The sequence below is a fragment of the Ambystoma mexicanum genome, chromosome 5q (assembly GCF_040938575.1).
Source record: "Ambystoma mexicanum isolate Mex_15411 chromosome 5q, UKY_AmexF1_1, whole genome shotgun sequence".
NCBI classification, from domain to species: domain Eukaryota; kingdom Metazoa; phylum Chordata; class Amphibia; order Caudata; family Ambystomatidae; genus Ambystoma; species Ambystoma mexicanum.
In genome coordinates, this window is record NC_090933.1 from 897,579,260 (window position 1) to 897,601,150 (window position 21,891).

The following is a 21,891-nucleotide window of genomic DNA, read 5'->3' on the forward strand; positions in this document are numbered from 1 at the left end:
TTGCTCGCACCACCTCCAAAAATCAAGAAAGCTTCGGTGGACATTTACCCCTATGGCTACACAACACCTTTGCCGTGCAAAGGCACAATCACGGCTTGGTGCACCCATAAGGAACACACAGCAAGGATCCCACTGCACATCCTGAAAACCGAAGCTAATAGCGGGTGCATTTTGAGTTTCAGAACAGCTGTAGACATGGGACTGGTACGCATGTTATACCAGCTGATGGCTCACAAATATTTCACCAAACCAGAGGCAATTGAACAGACTTTCCCGAAATTATTCACTGGCCTTGGAAAACTAAAGAACAGGAAGGTACACCTTCACATTAATCCACTCGTCAAACCCGTGTCCTAACACTATCGAGGAATCCCATTCAATATTCAAAGACAGGTGGAAGAGGAACTCGACAAACTCATCAAAATGAATGTAATTGAACCCGTATCGGGACCCACACCTTGGGTATCACCCATCGTCCCCGTCCCCAAGAAGTCACCGGATGGATTCATACGCCTGTGTGTCGACATGCGCAGAGCCAACATCGTCATTGAGAGAGAGAGGCACCAGGCACCCATGATCACGGACATGATTCATCTCCTCACGGTGCAAGAATTTTCTCGAAGCTAGATTTGACGAAAGGTTACCACCAAATTGAAATCGCGCCAGAATCTCGATATATCACCACTTTTGTAACCCACCTTGACCTTTTTCAATACAAAAGAATTAGTTTTGGCATCTCCTCCGCTGCCAAAATCTTTCAGGAAGAGATTCATAGAGTGATTCGACATGTACCAAACTGTTTGAACTATTCAGACGATGTGTTAGTATGCGGCAAAACACAAGAGGAACACGACATGGCACTACACAGAGTGTGTCAGGCACTGGAGGAAGTGGGACTAACATTAAACAAAGAAAAATGCAAGTTTTCGAGAGGGTCACTAAGATTCTTTGGCCATATCTTCTCGGACAAAGGAATGAGGCCAGATCCGGAAAAAGTCAAGGCACTCAACTCAGCCCCTCCCCCCATAAACACGACATACTTGCGCTCATTTCTGGGTTTGGACAGTTACTGCTCCAGATACTTGAAGGACTACGCCACCGTGAGCAACCCCTTATGCCTGCTCACGTGCAAAGACACACCATTCATATGGTCAAAGGAGTGCCAAGAGGCATTCGAAGCGATCCGAGGCACCATATCGCAGGCGGAAGACATGGCATTCTTCAATGCCAGTCAAGACACCAAAATAATTGTGGACGCCAGCCCCCTAGGACTCGGCGCCATACTCACCCAAAAGAACCCAGAAGATCCTCACAACGTCCACATAGTGGCGCATGCCAGCAGGAGTTTGACGGCCACGGAACAGGTGTACTCGCAAGCGGAAAAAGAAAACCTGGCAGTAGTATTGGCCTGCGAGTATTTTCATTTGTTTCTGTTCAGTAAAGAATTCACAATAGTGACTGATCACCAGGCACTACTTACCATCTACGGTAACCCCAAAGCCAGGATGCCACCAAGAATAGCCAGATGGGGCCTGCGGCTACAAGACTATAATTTCACAGTAAAGCACTGACCTGGGAAAGACGAAAACCCCGCGGATTACGTATCCCGTCACCCCACGGCCTCAACCGCTTCTCAACCATCCATCGCAGACGCATACATAAACTATGTCAGACACCACCTACAACCACTGCCAGTCGGATGGGCAGAACTGTCGGTGCAGTCGGAGCTGAACCCAGCACTCTGAATCGCAAGGCACTGCCTGCAGACAAACAAGAAGACCCTAATGAGACAGCAAGCATGATCAGAAACGTACACAACACGGAAGACGTCAAGTCGCTCGACCAAGTCCAAGAGGAATTAACGGTGGTAGAGGACAGGATACTGCTAAAAGGCTGCAAAGTGATCGTCCCAAGAACTTGAGAAAGGGCAGTACATCTGGCTCACAAAGGACACCGAGAGGTGGTGGCCACGAAGCGCCTTCTCTGACAAAAGGTGTGGTTCCTGCAGCTTGACCGCCTGGTGGAAACCACCGTGGGAGGCTGCCACATCTGTGCACAGGTAGTCCCACCCCCACACCCAAATCCATTACAGACGTCACCAACCACTACCGAAGAAAGTGTGGGAGGAGCTCGCAGTAGACTTATTTGGACCGCTGAGTGATGGCACACACGTGCTTGTGCTCATAGACGAATACTCACGATACCCAGACGCGCAGATCATGGAAAGCAGCGCAACATCAAGCGTCATTCCAGCACTCGACCGAATGCTGTCTGCATTCGGAATTCCCAAGGTCATAAAGTCGGACAATGGTCCCACCTTCATAAGCCACGACTTCCAAAGGTTTGCAAATTACATGGGGTTTCAACATCGACGAATAACCCCTCGCTGGTCACAGGCAAACGGCATGGTCAAAAGGTTCATGGCTAGTGTCAAGAGGACCTTACAAATTGCCCACATTCAAAACAAGCCATTTGAGCAGGCTCTCAACCAATTGCTCAGGGAATACAGACACACACCCCATAGCACAACGGGAATATGTCCCGCGGACCGACTATTCCGGAGGCCGATCACCACAAGATTACCAGAGGATCCGAGAACAAGAGAACCGACAACTCTAGAACAAGAGGCAAGAGTCAATGATGAAACGAGCAAGGCAAAAATGAAGGAGATCACTGACGGGAAGAGACGTGCCCGTGAGAATCCAATGCAACCAGGTGATGAAGTATGGCTCAGACATCCAAAGAATCGAAAGTAGGAAGCCACCTTCGCACCCACTCCCCTCATCGTAACACACAAGAAGGGTACTATGGTTACGGCACAGAGGAGTGACTGCTCGTCAGTGACCCGAAACAGCTCGCATTTCAAACGAGTGATACCCCACCAGGGAGGTCGTTGGGAAATGGACAGAGACAGTGAAGAGAACAGAACCCATGAAGAACCATACCACAGAGATGGGGAAGAGTCTGGAAGTGAAACAAATACCGCAACGCCCACAACGGAGAGAATGACCCCGGGAAAGTCGAGGAGTCCACAGAGGAGCAACATGAAGCCACTTCGCCTCATAGAAGAAATGGGGTATGAAGAAGGACAATGGTCTCGCATGTTAAAAAGGGGGGAGATGGTAGTTAGTCCACATCATTGTGTGGGCGGGCCGCCGTTGCGGCCCCGTTGCGGCCTTGGCATGGGACCTCGAGGATGTGATGTCAGGGGGAGGGGAGGGGCGGGGGGAACATTACGGCAGTTGCTGCCTTTTATTAAATAAAGCAGGTTGTGCGTCACCTTGGCTCCGTGGCTTTATTACGTCTGACCCCGCTGGGCCCCTCCAAAGAGAGCCACAACAGGCACCTCAGAAAAAAGAACAATGCCTCACTACCCCATGACATGTTTGATATGCCACAGGATCCTCTCTGTCCATTGTATCGACTCGAAAAGGACATCTCTAAACTATGGTTCATTTTGTACCTGCCAATTGGGAATTGATATATTGCCTTGGGCAACATGATGAGTAATAGTTCACAGAATGCTAATGTTTCCAAGAGGCGTGCCTAGGGTAGAAGACGGGCAACAGAAGTGCCAACACTTGCAAATGGGGGCCTGGTTCCACATTAGATCATGCCTGTTGAAGGTCACAAATAGCTATAAAGGTATTGGCCCCTCGCAAAACTGAAGACTGATGGATGGAAGGTTTTGAATAATCACAACCTCAAGCTTTTCCCTGGGCAATCTTTCATATCATTATTCTTTAGGCTGCATGCCATTACAAAAGAGGAAGTCCATATATCCGTATCATTCCAAAACAGGCAGGCCAGTCGAAACTGCTAATTCACAACCTAACCGCTGGCATTTGTTTATTTTTACATTTATAACATGCACAAAATCCACGAGCACCAAGGGGCTGGTTGCATAGAGAGGTAGGAAGAGGAGGGCAAGGGAGAAGGAGCTCGGGGAGAATTAGAGAAATCCGCTGGACAGAGCTGGTTTTAGATTGTTTCTTAAGCGGTCCACCGTCAATTGAACAAACTGGTTTTAAGTTGTTTCCTGAACGGTCAGTAAGAAGGTTTGGTGCGCAGGTCCAGGTGCAGAGGCAGAGCGTTCCATACATGGGCGGCAGTGGCTGGGAAGTTAGACCCGCTGGCTCTAGTGCGCCTGAAACATGGAGTGGTCAGTCTGTGGCTGTAGATAGGTCTTGTGGGTCTGGAAGATGGGTTTTTGGTGATCCTCTATGAAAGGTAGAGCAGAGTTGGAAAGATATCAGTGATTAATGGAAAGCACTTTAAAGTCGATATGATTGCTCTGGTCAACCTCCAAACCATTGTGTATGTCAATACAGAAATTGAAAACAGGTTTGCAAAACAGGCTTTGTCCCCAAGCATGAAAGAAAGAAGCAGTTGATTGGCAACCTCTCTGCTGGACTGTATTTTCCCAATTCAATATATCAATATGCCTCATTGTTTGCTCGACATTATGAAGGGAAGGCCTACCCATGTACAGTGTTTGTGGTAGATGAATCATTACTTCCTGATCTCACTAATAAATACAAATAAATATGAATTCAAATCAATTTACCCGCTTGTGGTATCATCCTATCACCAAATGTTGCTCACCGACTTTTGCTATTAGTATTTTCTCCCAAATACCTAATTTCAGCCATCATCGTCATTTTAAAAATCAATGAGTTCACTCTGCAAATTGTTCCCTACTTTTCTAAGGAAATGTCCTATTAAAGTTCAAATGAAATCACCCCACTCTATTTGTTCTTAAAGATACTTTTGCTGCATTGAAGATGCTCACCTCCCTTTTCTGTTTCCAATGTGTTTCATGTCCTTTTCTCTTTGCCCTTCTTCTCGTGATCAATTTTCTGCACCCCCACAGAATATAATTCCATCACTTGCCTCCAACAGTCATTACGACTTTGGAGGTAGAAAAAAGTTGAGGAACCTTTTTGGGGGGGGGGCACCTGATAGTGGACCTCAGCGCCCTTGTTTGTACTTAAGGATAGCTCCTTTTCAGGGTCGCATAAAAGGGTAACAACGGAGTCTTTGGCTCCTCTACTCCGTTTAAGTAAAAACTAGTAATGCAGTTACACTGACAAGTTATCCATGCGCCCACGTTTTACCAAAAAAGAAGACAAGTGACCTCTTTCTCAGTGTTTCAATGTGTTTTTATAATATGTGTTGACAGTGCCCTCCGTAATTACACGTGTTTCGACGGCATTCCATCTTTTTCAAATCAGGGCTGGTTGTGTTGAACGTGATAATACCCATTTTTTGTAAAACAAAAAAGCATTTTTATGATATGAGAACATTTCAATAAAATAATGAGTGAAAAACAATTTTAAATAACAATTTTAGAAAACAGCCATATTCAAAACGTTTCATAATTGTATCATTCATTACAAAACCCCAATAAATTCCGGGAAAGCATAATGTAAGGAGATTGGGCGTTAAGGGAGGGGTAAAGGGTAGGAGTGTTTAAGGGTGGTAAAAGGACATCAAAAATAAATGATAAAAGGAAATAAAAAGGACAAAAAACAGCAAAACACATTGCATTAGTGTGTTTCTTGAGATTCAGAATCTGGTTCTTACAAAATATGGTATTCTTACATATTCTGATTCTGTTTACCCAAATGGTGGTTGTTTTTATGTATATTTTCAAGTCTTTGTTGTCAAGTCTCGGGTTAAATCCCAGCCTACTTAAAAGGAAAAGACACACATATTTGTGCTTGGAACTGAAAAAAGGCAATCCATACCCATGTATTATGCAAGTGTGTATTTCGACCCCCACAAAAGTAATAATATACTTGTAATCCATAAATCCTGTTTGTGATGTCATTTGAAATTGTCAAATGTGTGAAGATACCTAATTTGCTTTTTAGCCTCGTGGGTTGCCATACTATTAACTGACACATTGTCTAGTCCGTGTCAATTACAAGCTTCTAATTTGCCTCTATCTTTCATGGGCATACGTAATTGATTGTCCCCACTATTGTCAGGCTCATGCTTTCTCTAAAGTTAATATACACACAAGGGTTCGGTGTCAGAACATTAATTTGAACCAATGGTTTTGTTTTCTAAGAAACAATATTCTTCCCGCATTCGTCAGTGAAAGTTAAATATGGGCAGAGCACCACGTGTAGACACGTGTGTCTGTGCTCCGAGTATCTCCTTGGGGGCTCGCCGTTCGCGCTTACCTCCGTTCCTTTGCTTCGTGCTAAACTGTCCTTGTACACCGTGGGTCTCGGCAGGACTCCATTATGTTGTTGCTCACGTATCGTAGCAACATAGGTGCTACTGCGTAGTCATACTACATTTTCTATTCTCTGGCGGACAGGTTTTGGGCTTATACGAATGTTATGTAATGGAAGTTACGTTATTTTGTGAAAACAAATTGCATGCTGTTCAAATTCTGAGGTGATAAATATAGTTTGTAATTAACGCCATTTCCATACAATAATGCCTCTGATGTATTTTGTGCACACTAATCTGTGTAATTGGAAAGGTTGAACCTAATTCAAATTAGGAATTCTAAATCAAATTAGGAAATACAAAAAAGGCTACAGAATCAATTACCAAAAACAGGTTCGTCTTTTGTTACCACAACAGCCAAACCAGCAACCGCCACCAGCAGGAGGAGGGGTAAGCGGGGGATTGGTAGACACAGTGAACCCAGATGCTCTAGAAGATTTCAGACGCCTCACAAGAGCAGGAGCGAGAGAAGCAGCGAAAAGGAACAAAATTAATGATTTAGCACTGAATGTATCCAATCACCAATTGAAACCGGAGGAAATTTCACTGTTGAACAAAGGATTTACCTTTGCACCATCCACATATTTTCAGAACACAAAGGTGCATATAGACCTATTCAAATTTGTGAGAAAACTTAAATTAAAAAAAATATTTTGCCACACAAATCTCAGCATTTCGTACAAGGGAACCAGAAGTTGAAAAGAGCAGCCTCACTATTGAGGATTTGACCAACATACATCTTCTCAGGTCATTAGAGGAGACAAGGAAACGACCGATTCATGAGACCTTGCATGAACTCCAGATACGGCAGACCGGTCTTGCAACCAAGGAAATGAAATCTAAATCCAAGTTCACACCACAGTTTATGCCAGATAACTTAGTGGACACTTTTTACAAATCAGTTACTAAAGACCTCAATGACCTTATGGATGTCAGATTAAACAGTAAGAGATCCAAGTATACATATGACAATCTGACTAACATGGAAAGAAAGGCCCTTTTTAACCAAAAACAAGATCACAATTTTGTTATTAAGGGAGGAAAGATAATTGTTATGGAGCGAGGAGATTATGTAATGATGGCAATGAACCATTTGAACACACCTTCGTGTTATGTCAAATTGAAATCCAACCCCAAATTGGAAATATTATCTGAATTAAAGGATGCCATTACAACGTGTCACAGGCAAGGACTCATCATAGACAAAGAGAGACAGTTTAGCCATGAAACAACCAATCCTGACCACCATATATTTTCTGCTGAAAATCCACAAGGAATATGAAGGAATTCCAGAGGGGAGACCAATTCTGAGCGGAATAGGTTGGGCCACTATGAATATGGCAGATTACATTGACAACATATTAAGACCTTTGGTCACTACAACCAAATCCTATTTGAGAGCTACAACCTCGGTGATCAACAAACTGGCCACAGTAGATTGACACAAGGACTACATACTATCGACCTGGGATGTGAAATTCTTGTACACGTCCATCAGACAAGACACAGCTATAGAAACAATTGATTACATTTTCTCCAAGGAAACTGCATCCAATTTTCAATCAGTGGGCATGTTCAAAGAAATGTTATTATTAACCTTACAAAACAATGTTTTCCTTTTCAATGGAGATTTCTATAAACAAACTAGAGGGGGTGGCAATGGGGGCTAAGTATGCCCCGGCCCTCGCGAATCTAGTAATGGCCATGTATGAGGACAAACATATCTACCCAGATGAAATGTATGACCAAAATATAGTGTTATGGACGCGCTACATAGACGACGTTCTGTTGATTTGGAAAAGAGATGAAGAAGGACACGAACATTTTAGGAAGAAAGCTAATCAGAACACTATGGGAATTGATTTTACTGGAACTTCAAGTGTAAATTAGACCAATTTTCTAGATCTGAACATTTATGTTTCACAGAACTCCCTCAAGACAAAAACCTTTAGGAAAGATACTGAGGCAAGCTCAACTCTATTTGCTACTAGTTGTCATTACAATCCAGTAATTAGGAACATACCCAAAGGGGGATTTGTTAGAGCTCGCAGAAATTGTACAGAACAAGTGGATTTTGAAAATGAATGTAAACTACTCACCGGCAGGTTCAAGGCGAGAGGATTTGGCAAGAAAACCATAGCCAAAGCGCAGGAGAAAGCAAAGAAATTGAACAGAGAGAATACCCTAATCTCAAAAAAATGGGGACCAATGAAAGGGAGAAAATCAGCTTTATTACTACTTATTGTGCTGACAATGCGATTTTGAGAAAAATCTTGAAGAAGAACTGGCACTTATTATAATTGGATCCACATGTGAAGAGATACATTGAAGATAGTCCATCTATGATTTATAAATATGCAAAAACGACTAAGAACATTTTGAGTCCTTCTTTTCTTCCAGAAATTAAAACTGTCAATCCTACAACATGGTTACCAGCGTTACCAAAAGGGTTTCGAAAATGTGGCACATGTTCGATGTGCAAACATGCATCAGACAACACATCGACCTTTAAGGACAAATACGGAATCAAACACACGATTGAGGATCACATCAATTGCAAGACAAAATATGTTATCTATGCCATCATCTGTTACTGTGAAGAGATTTACACAGGAAGTACTATTTGTGAGTTAAGAACAAGAATACGAGAACATCTATCAGCCATAGGCAGCCAAGACAGTATTACCCAAATTGACCTTTTACAATGGACCTTTTGCACAATTGACCTAGTTATAGTGGTCCTAATTGACCTTCTGCACAATTGACCTTTATATTATTTTAGTTATTTTACATATGTATTGGGTTGGTTTTGGATTATAAATAATATAAGGGGATTGGGTGAGGGTTCCAGGGGGTTTTGGATTGGGTGGGGGTGTTGCGGGGGGTTTCCCCCCGCATATATATCCTAATTGACCTTCTAAATTAGGTCAATTCTTCCAAGGTCAATTCTCCCAAGGTCAATTGTGAAAAGGTCAATTAGTATACAACCGCCAAGACATTAATTTACCATTAGCCCAGCACTAGCAGAAGAACCACCAGTGGAGCGACAAGAGATTGCTGAGATTTGTGGGTCTCAAAAAGGTGACACTAGGACCAAGAGGGGGAGACCAGGAACTGAGACTAAGACAAGAAGAAGCCAAATTGATCTGTACATTTCGTTCAGTGGAGAGGGGCCTGAATTCAGACAATGAAATGGTCTCATTTTTGTAACCAGCGGTATAGAAGTTTATGTTATGATTAGTTGTCGAAGGGAATGCTTACCAAGTGAAAAACAGATTTTCTTGAAAAAATGGTACTGTATGGTATTCAGTGACATTTGACCCTAATATGGCAAGATTGATTACTGTCCTCCTTACTCTTTGGCATTAACAATAATGAGGCGAGTGCGCCCAGCACTAAAACCAAATGACCACTATGCAATATGGAATGTAAACTTATACGTACTGTTTTCACTTTTAATATGAGGGCTTTTTACACAGGGGACTCGGGGCTAACACCAGAGTACACACGGAATGTAGAGATGTGCAAGCTATGTAAGCCCTGGTTCAACCTTTCCAATTACACAGATTAGTGTGCACAAAATACAACAGAGGCATTATTGTACAGGAATGGCGTTAATTACAAATTATATTTATCACCTCAGAATTTGAACAGCATGCGATTTGTTTTCACAAAAAAACGTAACTTCCATTACATAACATTCGTATAAACCCAAAACATGGCCGCCAGAATAGAAAATGTAGTAGGACTACGCAGTAGCACCTACGTTGCTAGGATACGTGAGCAACAACATAATGGAGTGTTGCCGAGACCCGCGGTGTACAAGGACAGTTTAGCACAGAGCAAAGGAACGGAGGTAAGCGTGATCGGCGAGCCCCCCAGGGAGATACTCGGAGCACAGACACACGTGTCTACACGTGGTGCTCTGCCCATATTTAACTTTCACTGATGAATGCAGGAAGAATATTGTTTCTTAGAAAACAAAACCATCGGTTCAAATTAATGTTCTGACACCGAACCCTTGTGTGTATATTAACTTTAGAGAAAGCATGAGCCTGACAATAGAGGGGCCAATCAATTACGTATGCCCATGAAAGATAGAGGCAAATTAGAAGCTCGTAATTGATACAGACTAGACAATGTGTCACTTAACAGCATGACAACCCACGAGGCTAAAAAGCAAATTAGGTATCTTCACACATTTGACAATTTCAAATGCCGTCACGAACAGGATTTATGGATTACGAGTATATTATTACTTTTGTGGGGGTCGGAATACACACTCACATAATACATGGGTATGGATTGCCTTTTTTTCAGTTCCAAGCACAAATATGTGTGTCTTTTCCTTTTAATTAGGCTGGGATTTAACACGAGACTTGACAACAAAGACAAAATATACATACAAACAACCACCATTTGGGTAAGCAGAATCAGAATATGTAAGAATACTATGCATACCATATTTTGCAAGAACCAGATTCTGAATCTCAAGAAACACACTAATGCAACGTGTTTTTCTGTTTTATTTCCTTTAAACTTTTTTTTTTATGTCCTTTTACCGCCCTTAAACACTCCTACCCTTTACCCCTCCCTTAACGGCCAATCTTCTTACATTGTGCTTTCCCAGAATTTATTGAGGTTCTCATATCACAAAAATGCTTTTTGTTTTACAAAAAATGGGTATTATCACGTTGAACACAACCAGCCCTGATTTGAAAAAGACGGGAATGCTGTTGAAACACGTGTAATCACAGAGGGCACTGTCAACACATATTATAAAAACACATTGAAACACTGAGAAAGAGGTCACTTGTCTTCTTTTTTGGTGAAACGTGGGCGTATGGGTAACTTGTCAGCGTAACTGCATTACACGACTTTGGAGGTAGCCATGGCGCAATTAGCGCCATGGCTGCCTCCAGAATCGTGTCTGGGTCCGACCTGGTGGAGTGGGGACTTACCGGGACATTCCGCCCTTGGCGGACCCGTTAATTCCCCATTCCCATTGAGCCCCAATGGGATGGCGCTAATTATGGGCCTACTAATGGCAGTAGTGCACTAGTGCACTAGTGCTGCCAGAATTTGAATGGGTTAATACTACCTCGGAATCAGTTCCCTGGGAATGGCTGCATACTGAATATGGCTGTGGCTGCTGTACTAGCTGTGTCGAGTTGTTTACAAAAAAAAGATAATGGCAACTCGCATTTTTAACACCACAAGTTCTTTCAAAATCAGCAACACAGTGACAAGCCGTCTAAAAGTATAAGCAAGCGCAAAAAAACAGACATGAGAGCACTTTTAAAAGCTATCAACAACTGAAAGTGCCTTTGTCACAAGGTACTTCATTTATCATTAGATTCACAGTATGTGCTGTGAGCAAGTATTCCATTGTTTATTTAGTGGCAACTATATCCTAACTTGAGTATCAATTCATTGGGGTTGATGGATCCTATAGGGACTTATAAATCCATACTGGTCTCTGCATTGCTCACTGAGGACGTGGACCACATCTGAGTGACTTTTGTTGCTAATTGTCTCATTCCTCACTGAATGGTTATTCCTCTTGTCTGTGTTACAATCTTACAATCCATTAGCTTCTCAATCCCAAAGCCAAATTTGCCTCTAGGTGATAGTTAATCCTTTTATGCCTTCGTGCCCAAATCATGATTCTTCTTTTGATTGGTTCCCTTTTGTAGGGTTGCTGTTCTCCATTTACAAGACACTTTGTCTGATATGTCTCACCAAAATATGTATGGTTTAGATTCACGATTTACCATTAATATTGTAGAACCAAGAAACCCAGCTAAATGGCAGGTTTCTGTATATCTTGCTCAAGTTCACACATTCAGTCATCTCTTCATGCCAGGTTCAGTTTGTCTGGAAATCTAGATTTCATGAAACTTTTAAAGGCTCATTTAGTCCCCACCGGGATCCCCGTGACTCAGGAATGTGGCCTTTATTTACTGCCTTTTCAACTTTAATCCCAATTGCTTATTTTTCTTTTGTCAAAGCTCAATTTTGGCCTAGGATCTTTCACGTCTTCTTCCAGCTCCAAGGACTTAATCTGTTTCATTACATTGCCTCTAACAATTCATCCTAGCATCTCACTCCTGGGCTCACAAATTAAATGTGTTTAATCTCACCTCTTTCATTGTGGTAGACTTCACCATGTTTGCACCTTCTTTATTTATTTATTTATTTGTATTGCGCCGGTAGCTCTCGAGCTTCGGGGCGCAGTGACAGGAACACAAAGACAAAAAGTAAGACGATAAAACACGTAACACGAGACATTAGAGCTGCATAGGTAGGTGGGCAGGTTGTAGGATATGTATTACTTGAAGATGTGGGTTTTCAGTTGTTTGCGAAAGCGTTGGTAATTGGCTTCCATCCTTAACTGGCCAGGCAGGTTGTTCCAAAGGCCTGCTGCGGTTATAGGGAAGGATTTACCTGCCCCGTTTTTAAGTCTGAAGGGAGCTACCACAATCAGACCTTGTTCGGCTGATCTTAGCTCTCTCGTAGGTTTGTATGGAATGAATTTAGTTTTAATTGGAGCGTACATATTTTCCCACTGGGAAAGTTAGATTTCCAGATGCCAGACGCTCCAGAATAGGCATATTATGTGCTTATTAAAATTGAGGAGGAAAGGAGAAGGAGACCCCACTGTGAGTTGAGTATTTATATTGACTACCATCTTAGCTTTGGAAGTTACCGCCTGAGGCGTTTCCATATTGGGGCTTTAAGATTATATTTGGTTGTAGGTAATGTTGAGAAAGATGTTATTCAGTTAGACCAGGAGAGCAATGAAAAGCAGTCACCTTGGTCTGCTTCCAGGAAGCACTCCACTCCCTTGTGACGTTATTGTGCACCCAGTGTGCTAATATATGGATTGCATATTCCTTCATTCACTCCCCATAAGAATCAGTGGCACTAAATTAGGTTTTCACAAGGGCACATCTTTGTAGCACAATGATCTCCATGAAGCCCCCTTTAATGTATTACTGTAATGTATTTTCCTTTTTACTTCAACAGTGCTACTGAATACTTACTGTTGATACCTGACACCTGAGGTATTGCAAATGTTCATGTGTTTCTGTTCAAAACTGCCTGTAAGTCTATGATTTTGTCATTTAATTGAACTCAAAACCTGCGGTACAACCTATTATTTTTCTAATTCCTCTTTGATGGTGAACACCCCAAACCCCTCCCCTTCAGGCTTATATGCACCTCCCCTGTTTCTTTGCCAGCCAACCTCATTAGTGTCCCATTTTCAGCTGCTATCAACTGTTGCTGTGAGTTAGACCTAAACATGAGGTCTGGTGTCTACTAAATTAACATTGAATTTTTAAAATGATTACGATTAAAACTTCAGATTAGAATGCATACACAAATGCAAAAAAGGTCTTCATTTGCACAGTGGAACGCAAAGGTGCAGGGCAAAAGGCAGCGTACACACGCTGCCTTTTGCCCTTCACCTTTGCACTCTGTCGTGCAAACTGAGTAAACGCTGCCTGGCATGCGTGCATGCCAGGAAGCGTTTGCTTTCAATTGTGAGCACTGCGTGTCATGCTCGTATAGCAAGCAGCTCTCACAATTACAATCCCAAAAGCCTTGATGTGGGTTTGTCCTCCTAGCTCAACACGCTCACTCTTGGAAATTTGGTAGAAATGTAATCTACACTAATTTAAAAAATGTCGGCAGTCACCCCCACTAAAGGCTTTTGAAAGCGTTACAATGCATCTATGGATGACTTCAGACAACAACGACAACCTGCAGGGGACAAAGTTGCAAGGATGCCACAGATCAACACGCCATTATGAATCAGTGGCCTACGCAAGTGACATCCACAGGATGTGCTTTTTCCCATGCTCAAAAAGGCATCCGATTCACAAAAGGGAATCTGACAATGTAACAGAAGCAGAAGGCAGGTGTTTTGTCCACTTAGTGTACAGGAGACATGCATGTAGACAATGCTTTTCAATAAATTGGGCACATTAATGTCTACTATCTATAAAGGTGCTTCCTGCCCCTCAATAAATGCCCTTCAATGCATGCTGATGGACGTTTGAAAGGCCTTTTTAGAGTGCCTTATTGTTTGAATTAGGTGCATGTTATTCGGCTGCATCACAGACTTGGACAATTGGATCCTTACTGGTTCTGGCTGTTATTCTTTAGCACAAGGCCAGTGACTGACAATAACTAGACCTTGAAATACTTTGAAAAACTCTTAAATTAAGAATGATCAAAGCACACTAAGATTGATTAGTGTGGTGACATAGATACTCTCCTGAAGATCCCTTTAATAACAATAGGGTGAAACGCATGTTGAGAGTTCTGAAACACCCATTGACTCAAATGAGAGCCTTGAAAAAAATGTTGACCTTAATAAATCAGTCTCTACTTGTTAACCACAAGACTTGCATCAAGAAAGACCATTTGTTTTGTTTTGGTTTTGTTCTGGCTCTCACTAAGCATTGTCTCCTATTCTACTGGTTTGGCGCTATTGGGAGTATACACTTTTTGCATCACAGAGAGATGCATATTCACATATGTGCATTCAAACCTATTGGGCTGACCATTTTATCCTTGAAATCACAGATAGCGCACACACATCATCTGTAAAACCTTTTCAATTGTATTTGACTAGATAAAGAAAACGCGCACCCAATTGCCACAGGATGTGCTGACTTAAAGACAGAAAAACCTTGTTACGTTTAAAATGAAATGTTCTTTAATGCAAACTGCACAGAGCATGGAGAACTATCAAAGGGCTTATTTCAGTCTTGTAGTGCTTATTTCCATAGCACCCTGTGGAAACATTGCTCTGTCTCAATGCCAAAATGAGGGCTGCCATCAGCTATATTCATGTTATTGTGAAACAAGGAATACTGTAATTGAAAACATAGCAAAGTGGTTTAGTTAAACACTAAAGAGCTCATTTTGGATTGTGGCGTAATGTGAATGGATGGCGTAAAAGCCTTGCGTAACGCCTTCCATTCATGCCACGCCACATTTATATGCATTTGTATGGTGGAGAGGAGGGAGGGAACGCTGCCTCCCCTCCACTCTGCCATTCAAAAGCTCCAGCATTTGCGCCGGCATGGATTTTTATGCCAGCACAAATGCTAGAGTTCCCTATGGGGTCCGCCGGCTTTATGCATTAGCATAAAGCCGGCGGACCCCATAGGGATCTTTTGTAAATGCTGTAATTGTGAACACTGCTTACCATGCGTAAGCAGTTTTCACAATGACAATTAAATGTTTCCTGACATGCTTGCATATCGGTCAGTGTTTAATTGTAATTGTGAGAGCTGCTTGCCATACGAGCATGACAAGCAGTGCTCACAATTGAAAGCAAACGCTTCCTGGCATGCACGCATGCCAGGCAGAGTTTACTCAGTTTGCACGAAGGAGTGCAAAGGTGAAGGGCAAAAGGCAGCGTGTGTACGCTGCCTTTTGCCCTGCACCTTTGCGTTCCACTGTGCAAATGAAGACCTTTTTTGCATTTGTGTATGCATTCTAATCTGAAGTTTTAATCGTAATCATTTTAAAAATTCAATGTTAATTTAGTAGACACCAGACCTCATGTTTAGGTCTAACTCACAGCAACAGTTGATAGCAGCTGAAAATGGGACACTAATGAGGTTGGCTGGCAAAGAAACAGGGGAGGTGCATATAAGCCTGAAGGGGAGGGGTTATGCCTTAATCATCAGCGATGATTCAATTTATATTGATTATTCATTTATTCTTTTTTGTACAATTTAAAAATAGCACTTTACAAATCTGCGTAAAAATACTGAAGCCACAATTCTACATAAAAATAATGACACCTCAGTTAATTCGACTCAATCCATGCATATCTCAACTTCATACACATTCACTTTTCCTAGGGAAACTACCATATGATATCTAATAACCTAGGCAACATACTCAAATGACTCAATACATTGTTCACGTTATCCACTCAATAATTAACAAATGGTGCATCTTTTTATTGGTTTTAACGTTGACACGTTTTTCAAGCAGAGCTGGTTAGCTGTACATTCATGCTAAATCCTGCTCCAGCCATCATCAGCACGAGGAGCGGAATCCAAATAACCCGTCCTCCTTACTAAACATCGGTGTTCAAAGTGTCTACAATAAAAACAAATAAAGCCACATTAGAAGTTCTGTCTGTACATCACATTTTGTAAATCACTTAATCATGTTATATAATTTTTAGATGAAATGAATTTTAACACAAAGGTGCATACCTTGTGTTTTTCCCGCATGCACATTTCTCTATTTTCACAGCTAACCCTGACCTCAACTTGTTGTTGTTTTTCTTCTTTTAATATCTATAAATGCGATATCATGGGTCGGCCCTTGTAGAGAAACAATCTATTCAACACTGGTTAACTCCCTGTTGGTAAAAGATATTATATTACCCCTCTTTTGAGACTTTCCGATCTGTTGCGAGATTAGGCGATTCAGCCTGCTCCTATTATTGCATGATGTCTCATGGGCGCCGACCAACCGAGCGGATCTTCCTTATGTGTTCTCAGCGGCTCTCTGAAGGGTAAAGATGCCGGTATCTATTGGAGATGCCTCTATCTTTAAAATTCATGTGGTGTTACTCTGTGGCTCCATCCTCTCAAGAACTCACTTACTTCCAAATGTTTCTCTTTATCCAGTCTGTCTCCCCAGACGCTGGCGTGGGGTCCGGAATTTTTCGTGCTCTTCTATTTACCATATAATCATAAATTATTTTGAAATCTGTATGCCTACAAAATGAAGTGCAGCAATTTGTTAGGGTCCCTTTTTCTATGGTTCCTACTTTGCATTACATCACTGAAGTTCTGAATCTGGGACACCCACTAAATCCACAGTCGTTCCCGTGTACCATATGTGTACTTTAGCCGCATCCAGAAAACGATATACAAGTACACATATGATACATGGGTACACATAGGTACACAGGTATCATTATGTTTATGTATAATTGTGGTGTCAGTATTTTTATGCAGATTTGTAAAGTGCTCATTTTAAATTGTACAAAAAGAATAACTGAATAATCAATTTAAATTGAATCACTAAGTTTCAATTCTAAAGGGGCCAAAACACTAATTCAGAGGTGTTGTGCCCTGTTCTGTACAATTAGTCTTGATCAATATTGTGTATAAAAACATTATGAGAGCCTGCAAAAGCAAACCCTAAGCAGGTATCCCTGTTTATAATTGGTTAACCACCAGCTACAGAAGACAGCAGAGGACACAGATTCAAGGAGCATCTGGAGGCCAGGCCGCTGAATAAGCCAGCTGTGGGCAGAGTTTGGAAGACCCAGCTGATTCTACAAGACTTGTCTACCTGGGTAAGAGAAAGCAAGCAGCTAATTTAATGCATAGGTCATGATTGTAGTCCTGTATATGTGCCTCAAATTGGCATGTGCCAATTTTTATGCTTGCTTCAACAATTTGTAGGCAACACTTCATTAAAAAGCTGTACTGTTTGGTAAGAATATGTGAACAGCTTTGAGATGCCTACACTTCGAGACAGTAATCTGCTTATTGGCCTACATTGTCAATTTTTTCAAAATTAATTGTTTAGAATATTTCACTACTTCACAGTCTGAACATATCATTTTCTTTTCCAGGGTTATACTTTTAAGAGACACCATGGTGTATTTTTGTTAGGTAGCCTTCCAGCCATCTGTATGCTGGTGAAACACTGGATTTATCATGATACCAGGTTTTGGAACAATGCATAAAATCAACTGGTGCTGCTTCTCCTCATATGTGGTTTCTAATAACAACACAGATCTAACTCGCCCCAGCAGAGCACTGCACAAGGTACATCACTATTATGTGCCAGAGAATTGCCACAGCCCAAAGTGAGCTTTAGACTGCCTTTGAGGTCTTTTCGGCCTGGGAGCCGAAGCAAACTACTGCTTGATTTGTGGTAGCGGGGGTCCAGCAATGCTGCTGTCTCCCTGTTTGGTACTCCTTAATGCCACCATGGACATAGGGTGTATTGTTTCCTGGGCAATTGCTTCCATTCATAGGTGTCTCAGTCTCTGTTGGTTTGTAGCGGTCATGCAGCACTAGTTGGGGTTTGGTGCTCCTCTGCTCATTGGCTTCACAGTCTCTGCAAAACATAAGAAGAGACTGCTGAGTATCTTGATAAAGAGGCATGGTGTGAGGCAAAGATGCACTGCATCACAATACTCTGGCACAAGGGGAAAAATAGCTTTGGACAGGTCTGGTTTTCTTAGTATATTTCCCACCCTTAGTTCAGAGGGATTTCCCTCCCCCTTCCACAAGGACAGGTTTCTGACCTTGCCACAACACAGAAAAAGCTATGTTCAGCCCACAAAATCAATGAGGGCGTAGCCCCTGCAGATACCAACCATTACCAGTACTACTCCAGGGCTTCTCTGATAAACAATTGCAACAGATGCGTACCATACAAAAACGACGTCCAGTAAGCATGAAAAAGACATTGCCGGTCCGGAAACTAGGAAACTGCCTGTCGTGGCCGCTGTGTCTGACAGGTCTTACCCTGCCAGGCACAGCGGCCACCGTAGGCAGACTCTTCACGGGAGCACCGGCACTGTTGCTAACGGTGCCGGTGCTCCTGTGTCCCCACTCCCATAGAGTGTCACAGGGCTCTATGGGAATGGGGATTAACAAATATGCCAGCTCCTGACTTCCCGGCAGCTGGACTCGTAATGAGCCGGCATCACCAGGAGGTCCGGCGCCAGTGAAGTATTACAGGTCTGGGGACAACACGCTGATGGCACCGGCAGGGTTACCGCCAGACACATAATGAGGCCCATTTTCTGGTTTCCAGCAAACATTTGATCTTGGTGGACTTTTACTTTGTTTTATCCATTTTAAGCTAAATCTAGAAAGCCAATCAGTGTCAGCGTGTAAGGTTGGGTGCAAGGCGCTGCACTCATTGTTTTGCACTAGGTGAAAGATGTTAGTTTTAATTAAAAACACACTTCCATCTTTCACCTAGCACAGCGCTGCTGCTGCAGTATGATCTACTATAAGCAGCAGCTGTGGGTGTGTGTAATAATCTTTATATGCTGCGTTGCTTACCAGGCTGGGGAGCTTGTGTGGCCTATGCAGGGGCGCATCCCAGACCAAGAAGGCTTTCTCGATGTTTTGCTGCACTGATCCCAGTGCTGGGCACAACCCACGTAAAGCCTTTAATTTCGAGGCCAGCGGAAGTTCATGGTCAGGTTCCGCTGCCTCCCTTAATCTAGACAAATAGCGTATTATTGTAGCAATAGCAACCTTCTGTGGCTGACATCACACTCTGGACAGTCTGAAGCCAGAGTCTGCCGTCAGTCATGCACACGCTCGATTTCCATTGACTGAAAAGCAGCCAATGGAAACTGAATGTTTGCAGTGTAAGGGTAGGCCCTTCAGGCCCTGATTTTGAGCTTGTGATCACGAGAGGACCGAGCCTGCAAGAGAAGAATGAGTCATCATGGGAACCGAGCGGCCCCCTTCAGAAGACCCCTAGGGAAGCCTCACTGAGTTGGAGGCAAGTGATGGGCTGATAAAAGAACCCTGTATGTGTCACACCCACACAATCCTCATGCAGATATTTTAAGCACTCATGCGAACAGTCAGCCTACAGCAGGCCCCAAATGTACATCTGATGTAAACCTTTGGAAGCGCTCTCTTAAAATAAATATCTCTGCCACCTTGCCCATTAAATATGTCCTATTAATTAAACATGTCTCAGGCTCTACAGGTGCCTTCCTGCAGTCGTCTTGCCTCAGTTAAATCAAAGGAGAATTTGATTTGCATGCACCTTAAAGTAAAGGGGTGCCGTTGCTTGGGTCAGTTTGCTTGGAGGAGCTATTACATTGGGATTTTCAGGATTTTTGGGGTGTTTTTGCTGAGCCTCAACAGAGCCTGAAGTGACCCACTTCGGTTTTTTTCACCTGCCCTTGTCCTTAAAATGCATCTGGCTGAGAGATAACAAATGCCGGGGCTTTGGCACGTTGCATGAACTTGTAAGAGGTGGCCACTAGCCTTTCAGCTAAATGGAAGGCTTGTCCATGGAGGGTGTTAATTCACTCAGGGCCTCGTCGCATTATTTACATTAGCGCCCACCCGTCCAGCATCATTACCACCGGATCTCGGGTTGGGTGCTAAACGTTACTCCCCATTGGACGCAATGGGGAATTTTCAGCACACTTACTGTGCGGTAATATCGGTAATACCGCCAGTGTTAATTGCATTGAAAATTGGTATTTTTCCAGCGTGTTTACCCCGAGCTTATGAGCTGGGATAAACACGTCGGACTCGAGATTGGGCAGAGCGGTAAATGCGGCGGTAACACCGTTAAAGCCGCATTTAAGGACTACCACCCAACTCGTGATGAGGCGCTCAGTGCTTTTCTGAACTTGGAAACGTACTTCTTTAAAGGTGCATTCACCGCACTTCTCCCCAGGGCTGCTTGGTTTCCAGTCCTTCTCAGTATGGATGCTATACTGTACCGTCGGTATGTCTGGTTAGGACAGCAATATGTTTAATGAATCAGAAGAAGCAGCCCTTTTCAGCAGGTGTGCTATGCTTTTTATAGGGCATTCAAATTCAGTTGCACGAGTGGTCCCAGACCATATCAGGTGTGAGAACTCGTTAAGTCATGCTTTCTTCATCGTGTTCTGGGACCTTTATTATAGAAGGCTTGTAATACGAGAGTACCTCCTATTTGGAATGTTCTAAAGTGGGCAGAACTCACATGTAAAGCCCCTGTGATGTTTAAGTGGCGGTTCTGGCATTTCTCACTAGTGCTGCCAGAATTTGAATGGGTTAATACTACCTCGGAATCAGTTCCCTGGGAATGGCTGCATACTGAATATGGCTGTGGCTGCTGTACTAGCTGTGTCGAGTTGTTTACAAAAAAAGATAATGGCAACTCGCATTTGTAAAACCACAAGTTCTTTCAAAATTAGCAACACATTGACAAGCCGTCTAAAAGTATAAGCAAGCGCAAAAAAACAGACATGAGAGCACTTTAAAAAGCTATCAACAACTGAAAGGGCCTTTGTCACAAGGTACTTAATTTATCATTAGATTCACAGTATGTGTTGTGAGCAAGTATTCCATTGTTTATTTAGTGCAGCGTGCACTCACATGTCTTTTTATTCAGAGAAATAAAGTATAATGAAGTTTTTGTGTGTGAAACATTTTAGTACTAGCTATATTCAATGCAACTTGATTATAAATACACTATTGCACACCTTGTAGTAATTTATCATTAGTACCTAAAACCTAATGCTTTTGTTGTGGAAACGCTTTTGGGAAGTTTTGATGTAAATTGTACAGTTTGCACACCATTTTTCCAAATATTTTACCGGGGGCTGTGTATGGTCCCTTCCGACTACATTGTGGAGTTCAGACCCGCACATTGTGCACGTGCTTGCTGGGAAATTCAGGGGCCAGCATTTACGTCCCAACTTTTACTAAGTCACCAGCCGCCACTGAAGCTGATATAGCCTTTGCTGTTTTCTTTGTTGATGATTTGTTAATTCCAGTGGGGTTTTTCCAGTGTTTTCAAACAGTTAAACCGTCTATATTTTTCAGTGCTTGGCCACTATTCCCTTTAAAGAAACCACAAGAATCAGTGTGTTTACAGTGTTTACCA